The following is a 14,290-nucleotide window of genomic DNA, read 5'->3' as shown; positions in this document are numbered from 1 at the left end:
GATTGTACGAAATATTATCCTAATCAAAATTAGCACTGACAACATAAAATATTATTACCACATATAATTTTTTTATATAGATCTTTTTATTTTTAAAAGGAACTATTTATACCTATTTTGCTTTCAGGGAGTATGACTTATACAACCTTACCCTACATTTGTAACCATTTTTTCAGATTTTCTTCTATCAGGCGATATTTTAGCAGCTATTTTGGAATCTTAGTAAATTTTATAACTTAATTTCAAACTGCAGTCAAGTGAGTCCTGGAAATGATTGTGTTTAACTATATTTGAATAAGTGTATTTTGGAAGCAACTATTTTATCTTCTTTAGAATTTGCTTCTACTATATACTTATAAATTAAAGAACTATATGATAACCCACTGCTTTTATAGAGGGGTGTTTAAATATTTTTAGAACGATTTCGTGGCCGTTTTATTAATTAAAAGAGCATTTTTTAACTTTTCCATCTGACAGCCTTTTGTTCTGGGCTATAAGTCTGTATCGAGATTACCATGACAAAAGGGCTTTTCCTAAAACTTCCGGAAATATTGATTTCCCATTCCTCCTTTCCACAGTACATCGACTGTAGTGGGGTTGCGCTTAGAAAGAGTTCTCTACAAGAGTACAAAGGCACAACAGTCCATAGTTGAAACGTCACGGAACTTAAAAGGAATATGCTGAAATGATATATATGCAATACTTGTATTAGTCTTCATTTTTTCAAGGAATACAGCGGTGCTTTTTGAAGTGTGACTTGTTGCTTTGTCTTGATCAAGTTTCGCTATTTGAAAGTCATTGAGATAAAGAAATGGAATTTCTTCTGTAAATATCGGACGTAAAACTTTTCTCTTGATAATACGTTCAGCTGATTTTAATAATTTTTCCTACCCTTCTTATTTTTAATTTCCCATTGTAAAAGAATCCTGTGACAACCAAAAATCCCTTTCTGAATTTTTTTTTTTTTTTTTTTTTTTTTGCTTTGGCGGAACCAAGCTTGCTGATATTTTTCTCTTCGTTTTCGATAATAAATAGTCGATAATTTAGAGTATTCATTTAGAATCTTCTTTCCATGTAGAAATAACGATTAACGGTTTTTCCATTTCCGATTAATAATGTTTCTTATTTTACACTTAGAAAGCTTACTACTACGCATTTCAGACCGTTCATGAATTATGGAAAAGGCGTATTTCTTGTAGGAAAGTGCGAAAATATATCCTTGAATCGATAGCTTATTTACATGCGATATTTTGCAAGAAGAATAAATTTAAAAGCAACAGACGATTTTTATCATTTCAAATAAGCTACTGCCAAAAATTTTTATTCGAAAACTTCTGCTTTTGTTTTAACTCTTCATAGAAATTGTTCTAAACATGTGTAAATACCCTGTATTCGTATGACAATCTGATTGCTTATGCTATCTTATTGCTAAAACGCCCAAATATCCAATTTTAGAAACACTTTGACAAATAGTACACTTTGCTTTTTGTGGATTAATAGTTGTTGCTAACCATTTACAATATTTCGCAATTTTTGTTATACGAACATTGAACATAGCTGAACCCCGTCATTGGCTACAGTAGTCAGCAGAAATTTGGAACCTCTTTGCATCACTGTTCAAATTATAACTCCAAATTGTCTTCGTTTAGCCGCAAGAGATTTTTCATTTCGAAATAAAGTACATTTGGCAATCCCTCCCTCTAAACTCTAAAAAGGACAAAGACAGAAAGCTAATTAAAAGACTGTATTTTCGAAAAAAGTACTGTTGCAACTCTAGTTTATATTAACCGTAATGATTACAGCAAAACAATATACAGCCGCTCTAGAAGCACTGACAACAATAGTAAGAAACCGTCTTTGTTCTAAAAGCAACACTGGTGGTATCCATTTCTAGTTCAAACTGGGGAAATAAATGCTTTCAATAAAAATGTTTCTAAAAAAAAAAAAAAAAAAAAAAAAAAATCTTTTTCCCGAAAACATTTATAAACATTTTAAGCGGGAAAATCTTTCAAGATAAACAAACATCAAACTAAACATTATAGAAACAAGAAAATATTTACAACTTTGTGTAATAAACTTTACAAGCGGAAAATCTTCTTAAACGGGTTTTTACTGTAACACTCTTTTGTACTGAACAATTAATAAATCATTATATTATAAATTTTTCTTCGTCATTTCCCAATGCCGCTTAATTATTTTAAGATTTATTTCTTTCAAAAATATTTGTATTCCATATGATATTTATTATAAATAGTAACAAGTTCGTCAAAATCGGTTAACACTCCTCACTCAAAATATTTCAATTATTTTTGAAATATATATTACAAAACTAGTCATTTTTATCTGAAAATCAGTTGCTTTTATTTTAACGACCTCGTTCTAGTTTAAAAATTTTGATAAATTTTGAAAAAATAATTCACAGATACTTCAAAGCGATTTCAATTGAATTGCAGTTTATATTTTCATGGGTTTTTAACCCACTGCTTCTAGCGTTTCTGGAGACACAGAACTTTTCTTTCGAAAAGTTGTGATTTAAATGAAGTGTGGCAATACCAGATCGAAGAAAAAGAAATATTTATCTTGATAGAAAATCTTGATTGTGCTTCAAAACTGAGTGAAGTGCTGTGTTAAGATTTGATATGCAAGAACTGTTCTGCACGTGGCTCTTGTTATGTTTCGCGAAAAACAAAACACATCAGGCAAAGGAGGTCAAGCCGAACACCTGCAGAATCAATCAGTGTTTTGAGTTAATAGCAGTATTTAACTTTTACAGAAGCAGCAATCTCAAGTGGTCAATAAATTGCTTCCTCTACGAGAGTTATCTAGAGTAAAAATAATGACGCACTCATGGTGTTGATGCGACCTGCCAGATTAAAAATTTGATTTTAAGGAAAACAATCGCGGTAAAAAAAGGCCAAACGAATTTAACTCTTACAAAGCCCCTTAAATCAAATTATGAGTTACAAATTGCTTAAATAATTATTCATACAAGTGTAGGGCTCATATTCCCTTCACATGTGTGAATCATGACATGCATGTGGTTCATGACCTACACATGTATGGTTTATCACCTTGTAATTTAATTGCTTTGACATTAGAAACATCTCATTTTCCAATTTATCGTCTGACGTTATGTTACGTAAAGCGTTGATATTCCACATAACCTGGAAAACTGCCAGTTGTGAGAGCTGTTAATAACTTCCTGCAAAAAAAGTTAGAAACGTTCTTTGGAGTAGTTCTAGTACCTTAAACTATTTGCTATGGCTAAAGCAAGGGCTCTCAGCCGGGAGGGAAAAGAGGAATAATAGCTTACGGGGCATGCGGTCAGCATTTTATTTACCTGTTATGGATTTAGTTTTTAGATTACGAACATAAAGAATTACTTTATAAGGTATTTCTCCCGCCCTCTTAGAGAGCTTTCGTGGGCTAGTCAGCACACTCAGCGCGTAATTGAGAGGTCCGCGGTTCGATTCCCAGCGTAAGCGTTGCTAATTTTTCAGATTGCCTGCTTCCAAAAATTACCTAATGTGTCTACAGTGGCGCCCGAACTAAAAGAGTGTTGGATGATGATTCTCCTCATTCAGGATTTAGCGTTTGGGTCTCTTTAAAAGGGGGAGTATATAAGGTATTTCTCCCGCCTTCTTAGCGAGCCTTCGTGGTCTAGTGGTCAGCACACTCAGCGCGTAATTGAGAGGTCCGCGGTTCGATTCCCGGCGAAGGCGATGCTATTTTTACATCTTTCCTGCTTCCAAAAAATTACCTAATGTCTCCTACTCCTTTTAAAGCCCACCAGCGGCCGAGCGGTAAAGTCGCTGAACACTGGTAGTTTGGTCCGAGGTTCGAATCCCGCGAACGGGCTGGCTGCATGGGCGTCTTAGGGTTTTTCCCCATGTGTAACGTGTTTACGAGCCAGTTTCCCTTAAAACGTCCTCCACGAAGGCATCCTTCCCCTTAGGCAGATAGCCGTAGTGTGCTCTGCCATAATGAAATAAACCAAACCAAACCTACTCCTTTTATTTGAAGTTTTGGTATTTATCAATATTTTGGATGCTTTTTTTGGGTTTTATTAACGAAACACCTTAAAAATAGTCTAAAGCTAAGCAATTTAGATGTTTAATTTTGAAAAAGAGAAGGGGGGAAAATATCGTCCAGCACTGGTGAAAGGGTGCATGGGGGATTTTCACAGTTTCAGGGTTATGAGATCAGCTTTTTATTTTCCTGTTTTGCACTTAGTTTTAGTTTATGAATATAAAAGCTAATTACTCTATGAATATAATAACTTTTATTCAAATTTTGATATTTATCAAGATTTTAGATACTTTTTTTGTTTAATTTCTTCAGCATATTAAAAAATAATATAAATTTAAATAAATGTATATGTATTTTTCGAATTTTGTAAAGGAGAAAAGGGAATGATTGTCTAGCAGTGGTCAAAGAGATGCATGGAGCAAAAAAATTTGAGAACCACTCGGTTAAATATATATTCTGAAGTCAATAGTATTACTGTTGGGAGCAGTTATAGCAAAGAGAATCGGTGTAATATTCATGAATTTGCAGGATCAGCGTGTTTATTCGGCATGTTATATAACTAAAATCAATATGACTGGCTATTTTGGCATCCTTCCGACTGGGTTCTACTGGATGGAAGCTAAACTGGGTATAAATTGGATTTTCAATTTTTAAATAATTTTAAAATTTTTTAAAGAAAGTTTTTAAAGAATTTTTAAAAATACTGATGCTTAATGAAACAAATATTATTTAAAAAACTTAATGCTTATAAAGTGCATCATTTCGGAAATAATAGTATTTCTTCCTATGAAAGAACCAGTGTTTTTTAATGAATCTTTTCTGATTTGCTCAAATTTCCTGTGACGTTCGAAAACGCATCTGGTAAACTTTATATAAGATAAAAATGATTGTTATTGAAGCTTGATGCATTAAAGTGTAACTAATATAACCTTTAGGATATAATTACGCTGATATGAAGAAGGGTTTTTAATTTTTTAATTAAAATCAAGTTTTAACTGCTTTAGGTGAAAGTATCGAAGTATAAGATCGTGTCTTAGCAATTAATTCTTCTACAGCAGCTCTAAATATTAACTCTAAAACTGAAAATCGTTCGAAGAAACTTTTACCAATTTTCCCATACTGTGATACTAGCAGACATAGGCTTCAAACCTGTTAAACTATGATATTGACACGCGTATTTTGTATACGAATCGAAGTCATGATCTTAAAAACTGTAAAAAAAAAAAAAAAAAAAAAAAAAAGTCTGCCATAAAATTCAGTTCAACAGAAATGTCGCAAAATAATTTTAAAAGGAGCCTATCTTTAGAATTTCCAATACACAGTTCCGCGCGCTGGAGATAAAAAGGTTTTTTTACCCCCGTAGAATGTTGCCATTGCTCGCTTTTAAATCGTTAAGTTTGTTAATCAAAAATTCGTTAAAGTTTTACAAAATATGAAATCCATGATAAAGCGAATTCCAAATTTGGACTTTCAGATGGCCCTATTCGCAGTAGGATTACGTTATTCAAAATTGGATGGCCCTAGGTACTGTTGTTTTATCACAATGCGAGAAACATACATACATTGATGCAGATTCTTCATTATTTAATTTCTTCAAATATAATACAGGGCGATAGTATTTGGTGACAACGATTTGAAAAGTGATACGCCGTTTATAGGGTTCTGTCGCAAATCGAAAACAATAGTCCTTCAGGGAGAAAGCCCCATTGGACTAAAAAAGCTTTTTGCATTAAATGCAGAAAGAATCACCCTGTTTCAAATGTGTAAAAATCCAAATGCTGTTCCAATTCCTCCCGTTACGTCTAATAATCAAACAGGTGTATTTGCTACAAACTGCTTGAATTCCCGTCACTGCCAACTGGCATTGCTAAGTTAACTCAATGCTAAGCTGGAATAGCTGTAGTGAATTTATGATTCTAATTTAATACTATACTATCAAATTTGGATGCGGTGTAATTTACTTCTGCACTTTAAGATGGTTTATTTGCATCTCGGCATTTCTGAGAACAATGGAAACACGAACACGAAAAGGTAATAAAAACTTCAACGCGGCATATTTTGTAAGTTCCTTGAACGGAAGAAGACTGTTCCAAGCTATTTAGAGTAGCGGATTTCGAAGAATAATTGAGGATGTATGACGTTAGTCCACACATGTGGAAAATGACGTTCATTTTAAAAGTACACAAAGACAAAATAAATCATCTAATTTTTTTCTTTTAAAAAAGATCTCGGTATGGTGCGGAATGCACCACAGGAGATCGACACTGCGTATGATTTAAACAGCGGTATCCAACTCAAATTGCATCCGAATGCACGATATGAAAACAGCTATGGGGGAGGGGATCTTTTTCTTTTCTTTTCTTTCTCTCTTTTTTTTTTAAATCAAAATTAAAAGTTTTTTTTTAAAAAACACGATTTTCGTCGTCACTTTTAGAAAGCCTGAATCGCGAAAGCCCGAAATGGGATACCACGAATCAAATATATGTCTTTAAATCTTTGAATTTTTAATAAGATTCAGGGATTAATTTCTAAAATTAGATGTGCTGGAGCCCTATAAAAAACTGTGAGGAACAAAAGGAAAAATAAATAAATAAATAATAATAATAATTGTAAAGAAAATCTGAAAGGTTTCAGATTTTAAATTACGTCCAAAGGGGCGTTTTTTTAAACATTTTGTGTGTTAACTTTATTTATTAAATATCATGTTCTTCTCACTTAAACCATAAAATTCAGTTCAAGAGCAAGCAATATAGCAAAACAATTTTAAACTGAGAATATCTTTAAAATTTCCGATACATAGTCTCACGCGCTGGAGGTAAAAACATTTTTTTTTTCTTTTTGTACAGTGTTGCCATTGCTCGCTTTGAAATCCTCGAGTTTGTTAATCAAAAATTCATTAAAGTTTTGCAAAATATGAAATCGATAAAAAAACAAAGGTTCAAATTTGGGCTTTCAGATGCCCATATTCGCAGTAGGATTACGTCATTCAAAAACTGGATGGCTCGAGGTACCGTTGTTTTATCATAATGCGAGAAACATACATACATTAATGCACATTCTTCATTATTTAATTTCTTCAAATATAACACAGGGCGATAATATTGTGTGGCAACAGCTCGAAAAGTGAAACGGAAATTCAGAGTGATTCGGCGCAAAATTGCAAAACGAAAACAATAGTCCCTCAGAGACAAAGCCTCTTTGGACTAATAACTGAATAATTTATATTAAACGAAATGTAAAGAAATGAAGAGGAATATAATAAATGGTTAAATTAATTTTAAACAGTTAAATAAAAAAAAAATTATCGGACCTTTCCTTATTTGGGTCTCCAGCTGGAATTACAATTTCACTCAGAAGCTAAGAAGCAGTTTAGCCGATCTCCGTGTTACGTATAATGTAATCCTTCAAAGGATGACAGATACAAAAGCCATTCCTTTTTTGCACCACACCAACGTAAAAAGATAAAATGATTAAAGTATCACTAAGGAGAATATTGATAATTCTAAAAGACAGAATGAGGTTATGGAAGGAACTTTTTGCAGAAAAGTGTAGCTTTGAAAATAAAGAAAGAAGATTTCAAAACTCTGATCGTAATGACCTGTGGATATAGTTCTAACCGCCAAGAAGAAATTATCCCCGAATGCGATCCAACAACAGCATGGGGATAAACGTAATACTCCTCTATACAAGTGACAGCAGTTGCACCCAAGTTTGGTTACATTACTCAAAAAGTGTACAGGTGCTGTGCAGCAGGAAGTCACTAGCGTGGGAATGTACACGACCAGGGTATCGCTTTAGGTACTTTCAAGAACACAACATTTACTTGCTCTCATAAATTTATTGCACTTCCTGAAGAATAAGCCTTTGATATATGATTGGGGCTTTATCTTTCCTTAAAAGTCTCAAATTCTGTGCAAGGCTTGAGTGCGAAGTTAAGACAGGCTTGCATTCAGAAGTTAGAATCGATTTTAAAAGCATGTTTATTATTAAAACAAAATTTACATGTAAATCGTAGTTCACTTACATAAAAAAAAAAAAAAAAAAAAAAAATGCCGGAGCCCTTTTATTTAGGACTCCGGTGCACTCCGGCTGAAATTATTATTTATCTCGAAAACTGAGAAGTTTAACTAACCTGTGATAAGATTTATATCACAGTATAAATTAATTAGCTCCATCTGTAGATTTTCTGGGGCGTTAATCCCGTTCGTTTTAATGGCAAAGAAAATAATATAAGATTGGACTTAAACGTGTTCAAATCTTAAACCTTTCTTCAAATTCCTGCCGTAATAATTAACAACATATTTTACCGCAAAATCATAATAAGGCTAATTAAGTAATTGTTTCCGCCTTGCTAACAATGACCTCACAAACGTGAAAGTCAAACCGAAACTTCTCCCTTCTAATATTTGAATTTTATATCAGCCTAAAACAACAACCGACCGATCACAGTGAAGCAAACACAAACTGATATTCAATCTACGACTTCGCCAAGTCATCTACGACAATCTGACAATCTACGACTTCGCCAAGTTATTTTTAATTTATCCATGACTGCTTTTCATTTGTTATTTTCTTATTGTATCCATATTCCTCGGAAATTAAATTATTCTCAGTATTTTCCCCTCTGGATTTTTCGAACGATAAAATTAATAAAAAATAAAGGGAAAAAATATGGTAATTAAAATTTAATATATATATATATATATATATATATATATATGTATATTAAAAGATAAATAAAATATAAATAATTTAAATGAGTGATAAGCAATTAAATAACATGTCAAAGTGCCGGAACTCATTTTATTTGGGGTTCTTTTACTGAATCTAAGCACTGGCTTACTAGTGTTAATTACTTTGGAGGCGAAAGCTGGGATGAAGCTCTAATTTGAAAAAAAAAAAAAAAAAAAAAAAAAAAATTATGAATTAGATTTTTATTTTATATTTATTTCAATGGTTAATATATTCTTCTAATTAGCAGTGATTCAAGCAGCGTTTATTAAAGCAAAATAAAAGAACAAGTGAATATACGTCAGAAACCCATCGCTCTGCGTGGTGTCTTATAATTAAACCCCGTTTTCATCAACTACGAATCCAATTATCACTAGGGGGTGCTGAGAAGTGCCCATAACCTCCTTTTAGCAATGCGGAAATGCTGGCAGCCAACAACGTAGTCACTGTAGCAAGTGTCTGGCCTTCGAAAAAAAAGGATTCGTCAATACCCCACCCGCCGCTGCAGAAGGCCTTGAATGGATGGGGGTAAAGAAAACAGAAGAGGCTGAAAATCACTAACAAGGTCTTCCAAAGAATCAGCTTGCAGATGTTGGTAAAAAAGTCAAAAGTGTGTTTTGACAGTTAGTTTCGCCGTCAATTTCTTCGCTTGGAGGAGAGACTGCGTGGCACTGGGAAAGAGAAAACAGCCATATTTTACCACCAAATCTCATTACTAACGGAATTAGATAACACGAGCTAGCTGCCCTAGCTGTTAACTAGATAAATTACGAACTGATTAATGGGTAAATCTCACAAATGGCAATAAATCAGTGTTCAAGGAAGCCTTTTTCTTCTTACGCTTTTAGTAGCTATGAGTAAGAAATGTGATATTTCTCATTACTGCCAAAAAGAGATGAATACAGCTTCTGTTTTCCCGTCATAGATAATTTCACATAACCGTGCCACAAAGAAAAGCAATGAAGTTTAACAAACGCACGTGCATTTGCAAAAATTTTGCCTTTATAAAAACCACTTATACAAATAAAAGACCACTTATACAAATAATCGAGTGCTTCCAAGTCATTCAAAAGAAAATCTGCACTGAATCTTTATTTTAAGAGTAGTAATTTTAATTAAATACTTATTTGTGTAACATTGAGGTATTATGTTAAAGCATCTGAATACTCTAAATACCAAGCCAGAAGCTAAAACTAATGCATTAAAAGTAATACTGAAGGTTATTCTCCGAAACTCAATGCTGCCACATTGCGTATGAAATAATTTTTACTTTTATATTAATCAAGCTATTTTTACTACACTTTCTGTTCTAATTGAGGCCCACAAGAGGTTGAGAGGTTAAGACCGCTCTAATAAAGGGAGTTCGAGGCGAGTTCGATTCCAGATAAACGGAATGACTGCATGTTTGGTCTTCGTGGTTTTCTTCATGTGTAAAGCGAATGCGAGCCAGTTTACCTCAGAAAGTCTTCCGCAAAGGCATCCTTCACTTAGGTAGGTAGCTCTAGAGCTCTTTGCCATGTTCAAATAAATTCAAAATTTTGCTATAATTGATTAAAGCTACATTTTATGATTAAAAAGTTTTTGTCTATTTATTGTATTATATATAATAGTATAGAACAAATTCTTAATTACGTTAGTTAATTTTATATTGAGAATTTTGTGAGTAAAATATACATCTAGTACATTTCGAAAGATGAAATCATTTCAAAACACTTCACCACAATTCGTGTTTTTATTATAAATGTACTTAAGTTTAAGAATTTTTATTGAAGTGAAATATTTTCTCAAAATTAAAACTAGATAGAGTTTTTTTAAAAGGTTCCCTCTCAGCACGTAAAATCAGAAGGCTGAGATTCGTTGCCCACCACCACCAAAATATATACATGTTACCGTGAAAGACCGAAATTGGAGAATGTCGACTTTCACCAGAGAATGTCAGCATTCACCAAATACGTCGGTGAAAGATCGAATATTGCATTCATTCTTGTACATTCAGACACTCACCGGTGTATGTTGACAGTCATAGATATGCTCTGGTGTAGATCGACAAGAGAGGAGATGTACACGCTGCAAAAGGAAGTGTTCCACAAATAAATGCAGTTGAAAAAAAGCAAGGGCCTCTTGTGCAATTCAAAGTGTCATAATAGTTTTAAGTTGTTGCAATAAATAAGATTTGAATCACATAATTTAGTAAGTTTTTAACTTCTATTATTTTCTTTTCTCATTTTGAATGTACTGTGTGTTTTAAGTTCTTATTTTAAGTCCCAAGTGCGTTTTTTCGCGACTGAATTACGAAGAAGAAAATATAATATTCTTCTATGTTCAGCATTCATCATCAGTACATGGTGAACGTCGACATTTACCGGTGTAAGGGTGTAAGTTAGAAATAAGAGTATTTGGAAAATATTTCGGACATACACCAAGCGACTATGTGAATGTTGACATTCACCGGTGAAAGTCGAGATTCTCCAGATTTCGGTCTTTCGCCGTAATAAGACCGTGTTAAAAGAGAATTGGATAACTAAATAGAGGTTGAAACAATTGCTTTTATTTGATCCAAATAAAATATTTTTGTTTTAACTGGAAAATAAAAATTAAGGAAAAGACAGAGAGACATTTATTTATCAACAAAGTAAATTTTACCACGCAAACCAGTTAGTTTAACTTAAACTCTTGATTTGCCTTGCAATTCAAAAATGGTCAAATTTACCATTTTTGAATTACCAAATACCAACCCCCCGAAAAAAAAAAACTCTTGAGAAGTTTCAATTAAACGACTTGCAATATATGATTCAAAATACAGCTAATGATAATGATAATAAAAGGAAATTTGAAATAATTCAGCTTTCAGCTTCGTACCAGAGGGTTTGTAAAGAACTTTTAATGCTATCGTTGAGCTCGCAGTTTACCAGTCTGCTCTAGGACTCACTCCTGCGAGCGCAAATTTTTATTTATTTTTTTTTAAACCTTTATTATTAAACTTTGCTAGGGTGGCACTAGACATTTTAGCCTAGTGCAGTCTTTGCAGGTTCTAAATTGTGTTGCTTGGCCCTTTCCTAAATTCTAAAATTTTTGCATTCTTTAAATTTGTTGCTTGCTATCCTCCAAAGTCGTACAATTTTGCAGCCTCCTGGTGCGACCGCACTGCTTACACCAAGCTCTGGCAGTGTCCCGAACTTTATTTTTTTCGCACTTACTCCACATAAAATTCACCAGCAAAAATGTAAAAGCAGCATGTTTTTAGAATTTTCGATAAAGTATTGTCGTTAATGTTTTTAGTCTTTGCTCAGTTCTTCTATTAATGTTCAGTTTTCATAGTAAGAGGACTCACACAACTTTTTTTTTTCAATCTTTTTATTATTAACTTTTAGTCTTTAATATTATTATTAACTTTTTGCTAAAGGTTTTTTAACTTTATTTATTAAACATCACTTCTTTCGCACTCACGCCTCATAAGATTTAACAGTATATCTTTAGAATTCCTGATAGAGTGTTAAGTGTTGCCACACACTTTTTTATATTCGCTATATTATTTCTTTAAAAATAATATGAGGCGACAACATTTGGTGGCAACATCTTTCATCTGAAAAGTGATACGGAAGTAAAACTGACGATCAAGACTAATAGCATCTTTGCTAAAAATTGCATAGGCTTCCAACTATCGGCCAAAAAAAATATACCTGCTGTAGTCCAGGGCTTAATTTCTAAAATTAGAAGTGCCGGAGCCCTATGGAAGACTGTCAGCAAAGAGGAACAAGAGTAAATAAATAAATAAAATGACTATTGAGCTTATTAATAATTTTAAAATTAAATAGTTAATTATTATCAAATTAATTAATAGCTATTTAATTAATGTTTATTAATTGTTATTTAATCGATAATTATTGTATAATTATAATTTAATTGTTAATTATTAGATCATTAATTATTATTTATTGAAATAATTGAATAATTAAAGATTAAAGTAATTAAATAATTAAAATTAATTTAAATGTAAAGAGATAAATTAAAATTTAATAAGCGATTTTTAATATAATTTTATTGCTAAAAATAAAATATTCGAGATAAAATTTCTACTGAAATTGTTATTCAATTACATAAAAGAAGTGCCGCAGAAGGTTTCCGCATGTGAGTGAGAGGACTTTACTTGAACGTCTCATGTTCTCATGAGTTCGTATTTCTAGGAAAATAGAGTATTACAAGGTCTGCTTACTGTTAAACTAAAACGTTACGAATTTTAATTTTTTCCCTTGAAATTGTGGTTCAGTTTTCTAAAAAGAAGTACCAGAGCTCATCTTATTTAGGGCTCCGGTGCGCTATGGCTAAAATTGTAATTTATCTTAAGAATTGAGAAGTACCGGAGCCGGGCTCCGCTGGGCTCCGGCGCAATTTAAGCACTGCTGTAGTCCTTTGTAGGCATTCTTTAGAACAATTAGACAAATGTCTCGCAAAACGATGATGACCTTAAACATGAATTCATTTTGTTCACCTAAATAACAACTGCTTGCCTGCAGATTCTATTGCCTATATATTTGTTCATTTTTGATACTTTATCTTCACTGTATTCATTCCGTTTCTCTTATCATTACATAATTAATTACTTCTTATCATTCCGTTCTTCTTAACCAGAACCAGATTTAGACTTGATAAGGCCCTAAGCTATTTGAGATAAGGGCCATTTATAAGTCTGTTATAATATATTTTAATACTATTTATACTATATTTTAATTTTGGGGGGCCTTCAAAAAATTGGGGGCCCTAAGCTATAGCTTCTGTAGCTTATACGTAAATCCAGCCCTGATCATTACATCCAGAATGTCTTAGTTTGAGTAGAAGGAAGGTAAAAAATCCTACATGATTCATAATTGTTTTCTTACTTTTATATTGTTCCCCATATCTTTGTTTTAACTTTTTGAAACATAAAATCTGAAATGACTGAAATGACTGAAAGTGTACGATGTTGTTTTTTCGCCAACATACTCTTGTGATTTTGTCAGGTAATTTTAGAGGACAGGAATTAAATTTAAGTTCTTAAATTTACTTAAAGCCTTAGAAATGACATTTAATATAGCAAAGAATTGTAGCTTCTTTCATAATCTCACAAATTTAATGTTAAACTTTGAAGACTTCCTCAATAATTGCGTTTGTTACCCGTTTTTTGATTCATAGGCTAAATTAGTAATGTCACATTAAGAAAGGAACTTCAAAATGGCCTCTCTGTTAAAAGAAAAAATATCTGAAGTGGACACCATCTGAAGTAGACTTCCTCTTTCGGCCTATTAAATTATACGCATTTTTTGCTGTACTTCATTTAAACTTATTTCTTCGTATTTCATTAGAGATATATTTCTCAAAACTCAAAACATTTTCATTTTATGGACAAAACATCAGAATTTCTAAGCAAAAACAAGCAATGCGGCCAAACTGCAGGAAGACAAAATTTTTGGTGCACCAAATTTTAAAGTTAACGTTTAGTTCCAGTGGGAAGAGCAGTTGAAGTTGGTGCACCAACTGACTAATTCAGTATGCT

The 14,290-nt window shown here is 32.6% G+C and overlaps 1 long non-coding RNA gene across 3 annotated transcripts in view; it reads left to right on the top strand.

The window, feature by feature from the left end:
* Positions 1–14,290, top strand: part of LOC118186613 (uncharacterized) — a 746,791-nt gene that overhangs the window by 670,279 nt on the left and 62,222 nt on the right. The gene's annotated exons all lie outside the window — the stretch shown is intronic.

This window comes from Stegodyphus dumicola, chromosome 8 (assembly GCF_044657685.1).
Source record: "Stegodyphus dumicola isolate Sdum_Otavi_A_Nest chromosome 8, ASM4465768v1".
NCBI lineage: Eukaryota > Metazoa > Arthropoda > Arachnida > Araneae > Eresidae > Stegodyphus > Stegodyphus dumicola.
Note: the sequence above shows the minus strand (reverse complement) of the source record. Positions and strands in the feature narration are given on the sequence as shown.